Source organism: Rhopalosiphum maidis, chromosome 3 (genome assembly GCF_003676215.2).
Source record: "Rhopalosiphum maidis isolate BTI-1 chromosome 3, ASM367621v3, whole genome shotgun sequence".
NCBI lineage: Eukaryota > Metazoa > Arthropoda > Insecta > Hemiptera > Aphididae > Rhopalosiphum > Rhopalosiphum maidis.
The window spans coordinates 59,272,492-59,290,107 of record NC_040879.1 but is presented as its reverse complement, the minus strand read 5'-3'; the positions used below and the strand labels follow the sequence as shown (position 1 = coordinate 59,290,107).

General features: G+C 29.1%; 1 pseudogene; it reads right to left on the bottom strand.

Annotated features, from left to right (window-relative positions):
- Positions 1–17,069: 17,069 nt before the first annotated feature.
- Positions 17,070–17,343, bottom strand: LOC113557568 (annotated as a pseudogene).
- Between the last annotated feature and the right edge of the window lie 273 nt (positions 17,344–17,616).

Below are 17,616 nucleotides of genomic sequence, written 5' to 3'. Positions count from 1 at the left end.
ATGTGCTTATAAACATATTAGTATTAACTTTATTTTTGCCTAAAATATAAAAAAATATAATGTTCCATGTAAACGAATAACTATTTAAACACCAATGTCCAAACAAAAACAATAAATAAAAATCAAATTAAAAAAAATGTTTAGAAATAATTTTTAGAAATCTAGCTCCTTCTAACTTAAAGGACTAATTACGCCTATAACTAAACGTATAAACGTGGAGGTGAGTACCTGTTAGTACTTAATTATTTATTATAATCAATTATCGCTGGCCCAAACCAAAAACATTTTTTTTTTCAGATAAAGCAGTGCAATTCAAAGATACGCATTAACGAGTTGTGTCCTAACGAAATTTCTCGTACACGAGTTGTGTGCCAATGATAAAAATGGGGTAAGTACCTATATAAATTATGTCCCAACTGTTTTATGAAGTTTTACACAAGTTTTGTACTGATAAATAATTTATAGTAATATTTTTTTCACAAAAATAAATTATGTATAAAAACGGTATCATTAAAATTTTTACGTAAAATGTAATATTATTAAAATTATTTATGCAGTTATTTTTACTTTTAATTTTTATTAATTAGACAAAATAACATTGATTATTGTTAAGTTAGGTTAATATTTTTACTATAATATTATGACGATTTTTTGTACGAACATCTCATTTTTCGTGTTAAATATAATACATAACATACCTCAAAGGTAATTGTAATAAACAAATTTCTTAATGTGAATTTATAAAAACTATTTCATTTCCATTTTTGCTTGATATGTAATATTATTAAAATTATTTGTGTAATATTATTTTTAATTTTAATTTATATTAGTTAGACCAAACTTGTGTGTGACCCGAAAAATACTAAGGGACACAATTCGTGTAATCCAAAAAAAAATTGAGGGGCATAATTCGAATAACCTGAAAAAAGCTATAGGGACACAATTCAGTATTTGGGATACAGTTCTAGTTTGCAGCCCAAATATATACGTCGTAAGTAACTGTGAAAATAAAGGATTATTATCGATAGCCGATCCAAGTTTTAATTCTGAAAAAGGCTTCTAAAGAAAATATATATATGTATTCCTAAAAATTTCCTAAAAGCTCAGAATCGGAAATTCCCACAAATACTAAAACCTATCAAAAAATATTTTTATTAAGTTTTTTTTATTATAGACGGCCGCGTTTTTTATATATACATTTTTTTACGGAAAATAAATTTTCTTTTAAAATATTTTATATTTTATACAAATATGAACTAAACAACGAAATACGATACAACATAGGTTAGTGAAATACGAAAATAATAAACTCGTACACAACTTAAAAATAAATATTAAGTTTAATAAATAATAATAATAAGATAAGTATAATACATAATACAAGAACGGTGATCAGGCGTACTCTTTTTCATAGGAATGTATTCTATTTTTATTTTAGTTACCAAATTATAAAGTGTTAAATGTGTTAATGGTGTATAAATTGTGCTCATTTTTTGGAAATATTACAGACTAATGCATGGTAATTAATAATTAATAATTAAATTAGTTATTTATATTTTATAGTTCAACTTAATGCATATTAATACAAGATAAAATATAATGTTATTGAAGTTAAATCAGTAGGAAACATACTAAATGTTTGTATGTAAATGGAATGATTTGTTTTTGTTTTTTTTTTTTCAATAATCATTTGTTCGAATATGTTTTATAGTTGACAATATAAATTGAAATAATAAAGTAATCAGATAAAAAAAAACAATTTATATAGATGGTGATGATCTATGGGTAAAATAGCTAGAATAATTTTCTTATTTGTCAATTCTTTCAAGGTTTTTTATGATTAAGGAACAAAGTTTAAAAATGTACTTTTTTTGGATTTTTATATCTGCAGATCACAACAAATAGAGTTGCGAAGTTGGCATTATATTGTTAGCAAAACTTTCCAAAATAGATCTAACAATGTTTAGATAAACTTCTTGGACATTGTCGAAGCCTCCCTTTTTAACTTCTCACCTTTTATTTTATAAAAATGCCTGCAACTTCACACCTTTATAAAAAATACAAAGTATACCTATCAGTTTTCATAAATATTGTATTAAGATTTTTTTTAAATAATATATTTCTTAGATATCTTCATATAATTTTATAAATAGATTTGACATTAAAGATAATATTGACTAATCGACTTATCGAGTAAGATAATCACTCATTATTTTTATTTTTTATCGAAATTAATTATGTCAAAAAAATAAAGTTTACACAATTTAAAAAATCTTACGTACGTGTATTATATACACCGCAATATTCGTATTGCAATTTTAATTCCGTTTGATTTTTTGATCGTGGACATTTTAACATTTCGAAGAGCTATTATTTTTTTTAACGTAAAAAAAGTCATATTTTCTTTGTCGTGCAGTGTGTTATTAAATCGATACCGACTCATGAATTGTATATATAGCAACAATAGTTGGTCTTCAGAATTATGTATAGATGAAACGGCAATGAAAATATTCGTTTCTTCCTTAGTATAGTGCAGGAATGATAGAATAAATATTTTTTTCATCACAGCTTTTGAGAGAAGTCATCAGTCCAATCTATAAATAATAAAGATTTTATATATAGATTTATAAGTGCTATAAACAGTATAAGCCTATAAACAAGTAATAGAAAGTGGCGTGACGATAATATTATACAGCACTAAAAGATAGCTAAACGACAAATTTGAAAGTGAATAATGGTTGTGTGATATTTAGTGCCTATACTTGCCTTATGATCAAGCCGCAGCTTGAAATACAAAAAAAATATAACCTCGGCTCGGCAATATAATATCATAATAGTAGTATATTTTATATGTCTGTGTTTTCATTTCACAAATTTATTATCAATTATATTATTTATATTATTGAATTATGCATAACGGTCTTAATCAATAATATATAAAATAAAATTGCTTGTAATAATACATTATTACGTATTATACAATTATAAAACAATTCAAAATAAAATTACAAGCAATAAGAGTATCTGTAAATATAAAAGAGAAGTCATGTTCGATTGATTGATAATCAATCAACGTACAGTCCACGTAGTTATACGACTAATGACCATGTAATGCTGTAAGAGTGTACTAAAAACAGGATTTTGTGAAATTTTAATTTTAAAATACAAAAATGAACTATAAAGGTCAGATTTATACAGAATATTTTTTTAAACAATTATTACAATCTGTATACACAAAATAATGCAATAGCCAATAAGTAAGTAAATTGACAATTAGTGTACTAGACTTAGGAAATATGAGGGAAGAGATCGTCTATCGACATTACTTCCAGTATAGAATATTTAGCTCGATTAAAAATATAAAAATTAATATTATTGGATACTAATACACTTTACGAATAATTGCGATTTGATAATTTAATTTAATAAATAATAGAAATTACGAGCAGTGATATCAATTTTAATTATGTTATTTCTAATTAGAGATATATTATTGTTTAATAAACTGAAAAAAAAACATGTCAATAGAAAAGAAAAACGTCTACGAGACATTGATGATAGTCAAAACTGTTGTATTATATATATAAAACTATCATTATAGATGGTGTCTGTCTTTTCGAACAATCGTTTAATTTTTTCATATTCAATATACTTAAGGAAGGTGTCAAGACTCAGGAGACACAACAACAAAAATTGGAGTAACTTTTTTTATTAATTTCTATATTGGTTATAGAAAAAAAATTTATAATTCTTATGATTTTATATTAATTTATACATGTATTTTACATTTGGTGAAACCCGCCCAATTAACTACGAGTTAAAAACCTGTGTTTTATACATTAAAATCATAATCAGCTAGCTAATTATATTATAAATTATAATTAACCAGAGTAATTTTAATTTCTATATGCATAATATAATAATATTATTAACGGTTTTATATGAATATACTACTACCATTATCCAAATTTATCGCATTTGTATTTCTACAAAATTGAAAATACTAGTAATACTAATATTAATGCTATACATAATTTCATTTATTCTGTGATGTAAGTTTTTAAGAGGACGCTATACCCGCATGTGTTGTCTTTGTCTTATACACGCATAACATAGTGAAAAACTGTTTTGCGTGGGACAACTTTACTCCCTCCATATTTATATCAAAATTACCAAAATTTTAAATCGCATTGAGAAGAACTTTACCTGTGCTGTAGCGTTTTAATTTTTTTGATAGTGGTAACCAATAATTTTTAATAATTAAATGAAAAAACCTAAAATTTTCAAACCGATAACTTTAATTACATTCATGTTATCAAAAAAATTAAAACGCTACGACATAAGTAAAGTTCTTCCCAATGGGATTTATAATTTTGGTTGTTTTGATTAAAATATTGAGGGAGTAAAGTTGTCCCGCACAAAATAGTTTTTAACTATGTTACGCGTATATAAGACAGAGACAACACATGCGGTTATAGCGACCTCTTAAGTAAGTAATATAATGATAATATTATTAAACTACGATAGTAATTATAATAATATTAATCTATATTGCTTACAAGTAAATAATTTATTACTATATCAATAATCATATAAATATCTGGTAACTCAGCTGTCAGTTCTGTCAGTGATTTAATAATAATATTGTTCGTTGTGATTAATTAAGTAACTATAATACTTTCCAAGTATAATCAATTCATTCATTTGTGGAGGATCGCTTGTTATTATATTGTTGATACTGCGAATTCGTTGTTCGAGCTTATGGTAGTTATTATAAACTACTCCATTAATTTGTTTTTCGTGTTGTAAAAGTTTCATGTCATTCTCAATTTTGGCGTGTTCTTTTCCGTAATATAAATAAATCGTCAACTGCATCTATTTCGTTGTACATTTCATTATCATGTTTTAGAACAAAAATAATTTGTAAAATAAACATTAGATGCTGAAACGGGATTATACGACCACTGTATACTCCATTTCCGATTTAAACTGTTAATTCGTTGTGTATTTAGTTCAAGAACTTAACCTGTCAATGCAGGTGGTCGATGATGGGTATGAGTTTATGGTTGGGGAAAATTACAACGACCTTTTTGCCATCATCACTTTGTTAATTGACCATGTAGGGGGCCTATGAAAACATATACATTATACATATATATTTAAGTAGATATATCCAGTGCTTGATTTGAAAAAAAAACTAGAAGGGGGACTCAGTGGATGTTGGATAAACGAGCGTTCCACACAAAATTCAATATCACATTACTGTGGAGTGCAAAGCCCCCCCCCATATCCCAATCAGCCACCCATAATCCCAAAAAATCATTAAATTTACTATATAAAAATATTTTAAAATTAAGAAACATTTATTTATTACATCATCCAATGACATTATAGTTTATTTTACGATTTATAAAGATTTACATAGGTGGATAGCCATTTTTGGCCCACCGAGAAATTTTAAAAAGGGACCTCCACATGAAAAAAAAAAGTCTAAAAAGGGCCCCATTACCTAAATACGAAGGAGGGCCCACTGGGAAATGCTCGGTTTTCCGGTAGGCCTATCCGCCCATGAAGATATACCTATAATATGTTATTAACTCATCAATACACCTACAAAAAAACTTGTATACGATGTACATGAATACAGTACTGTGCAACACAAACGTCGTCGAGAAACACATTTATGATATACAGCACAACCCGTGGTTGAAGATATATGACGTGAAGGTTAAGCTACCGAGAACAACAAAACAATGTAAATACGATAAAATGCGATTTATTGAATCAAAAAACAGTATTGTACATCGACAAATTGGCTTCGAATCAAACGTATATATTATATACGTGTAAATTTAAGCAAAAACAATAGAATAAATATCTCGTACGTGGATCGGCGTCCGCGATCCTGTGTGCGAAAATAAAAAGAACAAAGAAAAACGTCCGGAGGACTGTCGTCGGCGGTCGTACTCGTTACCGCGATCGCGACTACTACGAACGCAAACGACGAAAAAATCGTAGGTATATACACACTACTTTCAAAAGACGCAAATTACGCGAATACGAAAAGAACGGATTGGAAAAACTCTGAAAAAGTCTTAAAATCCCGTAAAAAGTGACAAATGTTCGAAAAATTACGTAAGCAAATGCAATAATAATAATCAATATAATCGACCGCACATAGACCATAGACGACGTAGAGTAATAATTTCTCTATGACAGACAAATTTCTATCCGGCCGCATATAGATAAAACAAATAATATTTTGGAAGAGTAAAATTATAAATTTGCAACACTAGTGCGAATTAATTATCCACACATTTGGCTTTTAATTGAAGCTTTATAGATGAGCAATATAAGTAAAGGTACATTAATAACAGTTTTAAGTTATTGAACAGGAGGTAGGTATTCGTAATGATTACAGGTTAAAATAGTTACATGAAAGCACGAATAATGAAAGTTTTTTAAATAATGATATTTTACATTTTTTTGATTTCCATGAGGTATCTTACTAGAATAAAAAATATTAGTTAGGTTTTTTTGATTTGTATTACTTAATTTTGTATTTTAATATCAATAGTATTTGAATTAATAAGTTGTATATTGTTTAATATTTTCAATATTTATAGCAGTTGATTTTATATTGACAATAGCATTATTATGACGAATTATTAAATTATACAATTTTTATATTAATTTAATATAATTGATATAATGAAATAAACAGATAATATAATACGTTTGTAATTTTATTGACTTGCATTGTACATAATAAATAATTGCTTAATATTTTACCTTTTAATTTTTTGTCCTAGGGGAGATTTTTCGTTCCGTCTGGGAGGGATGCACGGAGAAGGTTCTAGATTCTTCTTTTCCTTTTTTTTATTATCAGTCTTATTATTCTTATTCCCAATCTTATTATTATTGTTAATATGACTATTTGCATTATTATTATAATCAATAATAACTTTTATTTAAATTATGCGTTTATCGGCAATTGCTCTATTGGGGTTTCGACGGTTTCTCGTTATCTGTTACAGAACACGAGACCGGTCCTGTGTAATCGCTAATGAACCGGGTATAAAAGGCCCGGCGAAACGACCAGCATTGACATTCACTGTCTATACTCCGTCGTAGCAAGACCCACCCCGGGCAGACATGCGCGATTAAGGAAGGCATCTGGTATCTATATTATTTGTCAAAGATTTTTAGCATATTATGTTGCTTGTATTCGTATTATTAATTAGTGATATTATTTATACCTATTCACAGCTCAAGCTCTGGTATGCACAGACAAAATTCGACCTTGGCCTTGTTCCGTGGCCTATATAAGTCTGGCACCATTCGGGCAGTGTTTGGTGTGTTGCGTTTGCGCGAACACTGATCGTCATCACATCTGTATTAAATATTTGCGTTAATGCATATTTTATTTTATTTTTCTTCCCGTATTATGTGATAAACAGTCATTCGTAGGAATACGTTATTCGTAAGTGTCGAGTATGTTTCCCAACGTATATTCGTAAAACCTCCGTTTCCCTGTGCGTTATCGTCATTGTCGACATGCGTAGAGCTACGGCGGGTTACGTTCCGCAGAAATGACAAGTCGTGCGTACGTCGGATCTAGCGAGCAGATGGCACAGCTCCAGTGACTCGTCAGAGTTCCGCGTTACGGGTGCATCGCTCTCGTTTGAGCTGCCCGTCTCGTGTGCCGCTGTAATGATCTGACAACGCGTGCGATTCGATTCTGATCCGATTATTCGGTGGCTGCGACGTCGTTGAATGACATACGAATCTGTTCGAAACATTATACACATTACGAAAACGTTAATTTTTTTTACTGTGTAAAATTGTAACGTATAATAATTGTCTATTATACAAGATGTTTTTTTGGTTATACATTTATCTACATTAATTTAGTTAAGTTTATTATTTATAAACATCTAGTTATGCATATTTTTTATTTTATAGATTTCTTATAAAAAAATGAGCAATTAACTCAACTGTGGCCAATCGATGGTAAAAGCGAATTAGTGTAAAATTTGTTGAAAAAACACTCATAGATTTGACATCTTCTTCTTCTCATATAATAAAACGTGAAAAATAGTCACGTTCACAATAGCCGGGATTACAGCGGTCATATAAAAAAAAAGGTCTAGGTGTGGTCGCCGCGGCCTAACAATTGATTATATTAATTATTTTTTTTTTGTCAAAGTCTATACAAATATACAAATAATATGGCTATATGTTATAGCTTATAACTTATAGGTATATTTTGCATCAGAAAAACTAATGATTTACAAATTCACTATACAGCAAATGTTGCGTTTCCAGCGTTGCGTTTCAAATAAATAGAAGTGGATGCTAACTCCGTGTCTCCGTCCCCCCACGTCCACCACCAATTCAAGCACTGGATATATTTAAAAATAATGTAATTGCTTATTATTTACCAACGGAAATTAAATATTTTATTTACCGCATACAATTGAATGAAATATAATTTTACTATAAATATTGTTTAATTATTAAATAAAAGTATACATATACCACAATTCATTTCTGAAGTTTACACTACATTCAAAATTGTCTCACTACCCGCCCGTTGAAAAAATATATATTTTATTCCAGACATATTTGATAAAATTCTTATACAGTTATTACAGTGGAGGAGCCAAATACGGGCCAGGGTGGACCATGGATCGCCTTGGAAACATCTGACCCACCCGTTGGCCCGCCTAAAAATTTTGATTAAATTTAAGAATTGAAATTATAATTTTTTAGCATTGTTACGTAAATAGAAAATATACCAGTAATTTCGTAGTCTGGTTTTCCTAACTCACTCACCAAAACTCCTGATCACTAAGATTGTGATTCAACCGCCATTTTTCAAGAAGGGGGAGGTCAAAAACCTTAAGAGATGAAATAAGCAATTTTTTATAACAAAGGTACAATACTTGTCAAAAGTGAGGAGTCCAAAAAAAGACACTCGGGAGTCAGGGCAGTCCACCTCCTGTCAAACCCATGGACGCAACTAGGGAGGAGCTTGGGAGTGCTCCCAATATCAAAATTAGCATTCCCAAATTTTTTATATTGGTTTTTTACAATATTTGTAAAATTTCTGATTCGCTAATTAATAATTTACGAATATTGACCAGTAAAATTAATAATTTATCAAAATATTATAAATGAAAACTTCAAATACGTTTATTATTATAGTCTGTAGACTGTTAAGTGTAAGGCGTACAGTATATGTACACAAATACGTAAAATCAGTAGGTTTTATTTTTAAGAGGACGTAGTACCCGCATGTGTTGTCTCCGTCTTACACACGTACAACATGGCAAATTTTCGTTCACTAGTTTCAGTATTGTACTGTTAGTTTTGATATTAAAGTAAATTTACCTATTATAAAATTTAAAAGTAAGATTATTATCCAGGGCCCCACATAGCTTTTTAATGTTATTATTATTTTTAAGTAAGTTATGATCTTTTTGAAACTGTAGATTTTAGAATTATGATAAATTCATCCTTGCAGTTAACGGTTATTTGTGAAAGATCCTTTTCTATAATGCGAAGAGTGAAGAATTAGCTTCGAACAAGCATGCAACAAAATCGTTTTAAAATCTAGCTTCAATATATTATATTGAAAAAAAAATTACCAATAACATAAATACTAAAAACATTTTAAACATGTTTGCATTAATTAATAACAGAAAAATGAATTTATTATTACAATATATTAGTATTATGATATTATATTAAAATTTTTTTTGTGTATAATAATTTTGCTTATTATATAAATAACGGGGGGCTCCTATGTTGTACTATAGGTTTTAGCACTCCCATACATTTTACCCTAGTTGCGCCCATGGTCAACCCCCCCCCCCTTTATACAGCTACCATACAACATGCCTGCCCAAATATATGTTGGCCTCCCTTTGGCCCGCCCTGGGAAAAATTCCTGGCGCCGCCATGGCAGTTATAATATATCTAGGAGACATTACTTTATCTCACTTTTTTAGTATTACATTAATATTTAACAACATTAAAGTATATGTTCTTGTCTACGAATATGGAAAGCTTAAATATTTTTAGTCGTCAGACATATTATAATATGTATTACGTAATAAATACACAAGATATGTTATAACTTAGGTACATATATAATATAACTATACTTATACCAATACCCGCCCACTCATTCCATCTTACCGACTGAATAATAATATAACTATTTACAATATATAAGTGCTATATAAGTACTACGCTTAAAGCTTAAACGTTTCATGTACAGGGGAATATGAGGTAATTTAATGAAAGTAATTAACTTAGTTCAGTTAAGTTAACAATAGGACGTTAATTTATGAGTGTTATTATAGTTAACAAACAAACAATTATAATAAATTTAACTCTTAATAAGATGTCAGCACATTTTTCGCGATTTACCTCTAGCCCACGTGTAAACATTATAGTACATTTACGTTCATTAAAACCAATATTGTGCAGTTACTGGTTAGCTTTAATATTATAATGAACCGGCCTAATAACAAACTTTAAATTTAAAAACATTATAACAGTGTTTGCCGTTTGTACCACGGACTTCTACGGCATTCAAATTAATTTATATGTATGAGCATTTTTAAAAATCAATATTCCACATAAAATATGTTGTTACGGTAAAAAGCCAATATACACTATCTAACTATCAAATAATTTTCTTGAACTCTATAATTTTATGAAAAGTCGATTCACTCTTTACTATATTATGAAAAATATACTAAACTTATAGTTATACAGTATACAGAATTAAATCAATGTATTTATTGTTTATCATACAATTTTATTTCAATTCGAGTTTTCATAATTTATAGATTTTTACTGTAATACTCGTAGGTGCTACTGAATAACAATTTTTAGTTTGTAAATTTTTTTTCCACTTCCAGTTGAAGGCTTTATTTTTAAAGATAATAATAAACAAAATAATAATATAATATCCAAATTATAACGTTAATTTAACTTATTGTAAATTTATGAATTAAATGAATATATTACACTCATTAAATAATTTCAAATTTTAATAAACTTTAAAAACAAATCACTCGACTTTTTAACTAGTTACCCACAAGTCTATACATATTGTATACGTACATAGTAGCTAGTCTGCTAATTGGGTGTCTGTGAATCAGGCCTGAATCATTCCTGTTTATATAGAGGAACACGATCTACGTACTAAGATAGTAAGATACCTATATGTATGTATATAGTTATATATATATATATATATATATAAGTGGAGAAAGTCCATTCTGGCACTGTATACAGTCAATCAATAAACATAACCACTTGGGAACCTACTCATATGCGTGGCGTGATACAGAATATGTTAAGGGGCACATTTGAATATTTAATAAACAATAAGCCAAATTATCTATACAACAATTTTTATTTATTAATTTAAATTATAATTTAGGATTCTATACCTAGTTTAACCTTTATTGTAACTATAATAAATAGCTAGGTACCTACCTATCAGTGGCGTATATAGAAATTAATTTCGGGGGGGGGATTTATTATACTATTATTATGTTAATTTTCGAGACAGGTCCACAAAGTGTGCAATGTGTACTGTACTAACAATACATTTTGAAAAACGGGTTGCACCCCTACCCCCCATATATACGCCACTATATCAACTATGAACCAAAAATTAATTTTGCACATAGAACTATAGATAAAACTATAAAAGTGGATTATGTAATCTTTGTAACTATATATTGTAATTTGCACTATTTCAAAATAATTAATCATAACGTTTTGGAAAAAAATGTATGAATATATATTATGTACTTACCTATTTCAAATAATTCATTAATTGAGTTCATTTTAATAAATATATCTCATAAAAATTACTAAAATATAAATAATAAACTGATAAGTAAAATGCAATAATGTAAGCTAATATTATAGTTGTAAACAAATGTGTAGGTACGTACTTAAATGTATCTATTATAGTGGCGCAAATTATAAGTACTAACATTTCCGTAAAATATATTATCTCCCTTATTATGAACCTAAAGTATGTATACTGTTAATGAAACGGGTTTATTATTATACATATTATTAATCAAAATACTGTCAGTGAAAAAATAAAAATTGTAAAAGTGATAAGCTTTCCGAAGAATGTTTAATCATATTTTCGTGCGCTTATATGATATGGAAGATTAATTAAAAAAATCTATCATAATCGAAATTTGAATATGACAAAAATATAAAATTTCTTTTATTTCTTTTATCACCTATCCCTGTTAAGAACAATAACCAACTTACTGTATATGAATTGAAAAACATTTATAGCCAAACTTTTATTATATTATAAACAGGTTTTACTGTAATCAGTGGCGTAATTTGGAACTTTATTTGGGTGGGCTGGGATTAATTTTTTTTTTAGTGAACTAACGAGGAAGGATCTATCTACCTCATACCCCTTTAATTAAGTCCCTGGCTGTAATTATAATTTATAGTATATACCTATCCTTTTGTAACTTTGGTGATCTTAACAGTCATAATATTATGTGTAGTTGCAATGACACAGATTTAAGAGGCATAATCGAAAAAAATACTCTATATATATATATATATAAATAACAAGCAACAACTAACAATAAAAATATTCTTAACGCCAAGACATTGTATCACAAAGGGAAACGTGGAAGCAGATAAGCAGCTAAAAATTCAATAAACAATCTCAACATTGATGTACGTACTTTATACCTATTTCTTTACTTGTAAACATACGAAGAAATATTGACAAATACCTACTACATGGATCTATAGAACACAGAATGACACACAACCACGGCTAATAAATTAAGAGAAATCAAACATTCTGTTGAACTCTGGCCGAAATACACAGATCTTAACAGAAAAAAGAGGTAATTCTTAATCGACTCAGAATTATAGTTCACACTAAATTCACACATGGACGCTTCGTGGCAAAGACAGATACCTACACTCGTACCTATGCCCAACATGTAATACAAGCAACTCCATCAAGCACAATACTGTCGCTGTCCACTGCCCCAACTCAACGATGCCAGAAATTAATTTAACGTACTGGACAATTTATAAGAAGCAATTGGCCGATTTTCAAACCCCAAAACATGATTTCTTATCTGAAAAATAATAAAATTTACAATATCATAAAACGTAAAGCTAATAACCTTTGTAGTCAAAAAAATAAAATAAAAACAATAATAAAAATATACCCATGTCCGGTGCCTATATTACCTTATTTATAAATAATTTATGCCGGCCACCCTATTACCTCGGCCCTATAGGTCAAGTACATTATACTGTAATCAATTTTCGTTTAACACAGACTTCGTTGTGTCAACGCGTCATTCCATTTCATTAGCGACGTGTCGTATATTATTATAACATAATGTACGCCGGCAACTGCAGTACTCTACCTATACTACATATGGTATTATATTGTTTACGTCAGTCGACCGTGTTTGAACGTTAATGTATTTGGACTCGTGCCGATGAGGCTTTTACATCGTTTGAAAATATAATAATAACATGACGTACGAGTCGCGCCGATCAGTGGCGTACCGTAATCGGAGATTTGATTGCGTATTAAGGAGGTGCTACACTGCTATACCTGACTCGTATCTCCCTACGCGATACGAGTCAAAGCCGAACGGTGTGAACACCATAGCTTCGTGAAATACGCAATGGCGTGTAAAACTAATCTAAATGTTTGGAAAATGTCATAGCTTATAATATAAAATATATTGTACGTAAGTTTCATATCTCCGCGAGATCCATCGGTATACATTAATCGCATGTCAAAAAAATAAACGTAAATCGGAGTGTCCAAATTGCAAACCACCTCATTAAGGGCAGTGGTTGACTTGGGGGTGGGGCTGAGTACCTAAACTAATTTTTTGGATATGCTAGCGTATTACCCCTACTTAACCATAAAGGGTAATGTGGGGTGACCCCCCCCCCACTGCCATGGTTATGTGAGTTTTATTAAAATGCTAGGAACGCTACTTTTTTAAAAGTAGCTATAGAGTACCTCTACTACTTTATTTCCAAGTCAACCACAAATTAAGGGTTCCGTTAGAATTACAAGGTATGCATAATTTTACTGAATAAAATAATTTAACTTACTTTTTTACTGAAGGAACGGACTTTTGTTACATTAATTAATATAACTTAAAAATATTGAAGAACACTGCGAATCTGTGAATATTAAATGAAACGATTTTAGTTTACAGTAATCAACGTATGTCTTACATTTTTACATAATAAGTACATGGTAAGTTTCATTATTTAAAATAAAAAGTAATATTATAAGATTTGATTTAATTTTTTTATAATATTATAGTAATGGTATATTGTCTTGTCACAAATGTATTACTATGGTCAATGATGAACGATGATGTTTATTTTTAGAAAAACAATTATTATTAAAAATTAGTGGTAATTGCTGTACAGCCTAACCTGTACACGGCATTTTCCGACGGACTAGCTATACAAGGCGTATCCGTTGAGCGTATTCCGTCGCTTATATCTGTAGGTACAATATTTAAAAAGAAAATGGTAAACTATAATTATTGTATTAATAATATAAACATTGAATTATCGTATTCCAATAGTACAAATTAATAATAGACGCTCATCGATCGACCATTTGCAATAGTCAGTTCGTATAGGAATAGGTCTACAGTCTACATCACAATGCCGAAAATTACACCAGCGTTAATGATTGCCATAAATGAGGCATTGGAAGAAAGAGGAGAATATTCCTTAAACAGAAGGGTTTGCAGTACATGGGGAAAAAAGGGCAGAAAGGGCTAATTCAATGTAATATATGAAGATTTGCGACGATTTCCAGAAAAAATTTTTAATTATTACAAAATGTCTGTAAAAACATTTAATGAACTTTTAAATATTGTAAAAAGTGACCTAGATAAAAAGCAAAATATTAAAGGTGATATAATACCGGCAGCACACTATATATACATTGAACTTTTTATACTTTTTTTTACGATTGTTATTTACAAAATTGTACTTTAACAAAACATAATAATACTCCTAAAAATTAAAATTAGATAAGCAACAAAAAATTATTAATTAAAATAATGTATTCACTTAGATAGTACTTTTTAAATATGAAATATTATTTATATTATTTATTGAGTAGATAATTAAATTAAATAGATAAAATACTGAATACAATTATTGTAATCATAAAATTATGTTATAAACGCGACGTTTTCCGTCACCAGTATAGCCCATCCTTTTTAAAACAATGTAAAAATATTTGGAGTTTGCGTCTTTATTATTCCGGCGTCCGTCCGGATTAAAAAAGTGGCGTATTGCATCCGTCGTGTATAGCTACTCCAATATAAGACTATGAATTTTGAACTCCACAGAAAACGTAGTGGAATACGCGTAAGGAAAGTTTGGATATGCGTAAACACCCTACCCCACCCCTACAGAATAAAAATCTTGTGCGAATATCTGCAAATGACGAGCACAATATTATTGTCATTGGGAACCATCGACGACCAATTAGTACAATTAATTTTGACCCAGAAAGCAATTCCGTCTTCCGGTATTCGGGATATTCCCATTATATCAGCATCACGATAATAATAATATTATATTGTTATATTATATTAATAACATAATATATTCTGAGAAAATTGTTATAGCAAAGTGGATAATATCAAAAGCGAAATAATATATACGATGTACCTATTCGTGTCGTTTTTATAATATTATTATACCTACTCGTCGGTCCCGCCGCAGCTGACAGTTGTTTCTGAAATGCCCGACAATAACGATAATAATGATAATATTCTCATCGCAAGTCTATTATACAACGACGATAGGATACTCGTGATTTATGTACCACACTACGCCTAATTCGCGATGATTATACGCTTTTTCCGTTTACTTCGATTTATCAACTGTACGTCATCTTTTTGTGTTTCCGACATCGCTCGTTTTGACATCGACTTTGAGTGGGTAAGTGATATTCCTTTTATGTATTATCCACATCATCGCCACAGCCGCGCACCGCCGTTTTATGTTTTGCTTAGCAGACCTTTCACTCGTGTGCACCTACTTGGAGGGATTTGATACCTACGACTAAATTTCTATGTCCCGTGTGTATCAGATAGAGACAAAAGAAGTCGGTACCTATATCGATTTCCCTTAAAATAATATATTATATTATTTTGTCTTAGATACAAATTTCGCCATAATATAATAATTATTTAAATACGAACCTAATACCTATAAATCATATATGATACCTACTTATTACGGTGAGTGATAATACATCAAATATCTACAAACCAAAATATTGTGAAATCAGTTTTGGACAAAATCGATTTGATAGAACATTAAACACAAGCTTATAAGTATATAGATATGGTTATGAATGTTTTGATTTTAAAACAAGTAATAGCGGTACTTAACAATTTTGAAATACTCACAGAGTCACTAGTAACGATCTCTTCAAAATTAAAACAACGAAAAAAAATCCAACAATGAAACCTTTAAATTATATACACCTAAAAATTCAATTCACCAGGACTAAAAATGACTGCAGTGTAAAATTAGGAATTATTCTGAACGTGAGCTATATAATAATCAAATATAGTTCTGATGTTAAAGTGTACTAGGTAGGTGTTACATATTAGTAGGGCAGAGAAGTTATAGGAGGTAAAATTGGAAAAATATGCACAGAAAAAATTGAATTTATGCATTAAAATCCATTAAATATGCAAAATAATATACACAAAAAATTATATTTTAGTGAAATAAAAAAATTAGATATAAAACATAAATCATTGCATTGCACAACCAATGTTTTTTTTTTTAAATATTTTCTACATCGAATGATCGACGATTGTCAATAGTCAGTAAAGATATTTCGAAATTTGAACCTTGGATTTATCCTTAAAATAAATATTAAATATATATATTTATTAATATAAAAATAGTTTTAAAATAACTTTTTTTTCACCTGATAAATTATTGCATTGCACTACTTATGTTTTTTTAATATTTTCTACGTCGAATGATCGGCGATTGTCAGCCAGTATGGTTTTATAACGAGAAAAACTTCTTTCGACGTCTGCAGATGTTATTGGTACATATTTATAAAATGTAAAATCATTTCCCATTAAATCTTCTGGTAAGCCATCTATCGATGAACTTTCTCCATTCAACATTTTTAATATTATTGCAAACCCGCATCATTTTTTCCAAAACTTGGTTAAATTTGGTATTTACTTTCATTCCAACGTCACCCGCAACTTCATTTAATTTATAAATTATAATATAAATAGTATATAAATATAATAATACCATACAGTCTTTAATTAATTATAAATTGAGATTTTTTCCTTAAAAATGTATGAATATGTACAATATGCAAAAATATTCAAAAAAAATTTAATATTTCAATTATGGGGCTTGTGAGTTATACTTATATGTTGGATTGCTATAAAATAGAGACTCAGAAAAAAACATACAAATCCTATAACTTCTCTTCCTTACATATTAGTGTTATTATTTATTTTAAATCAACTTTTA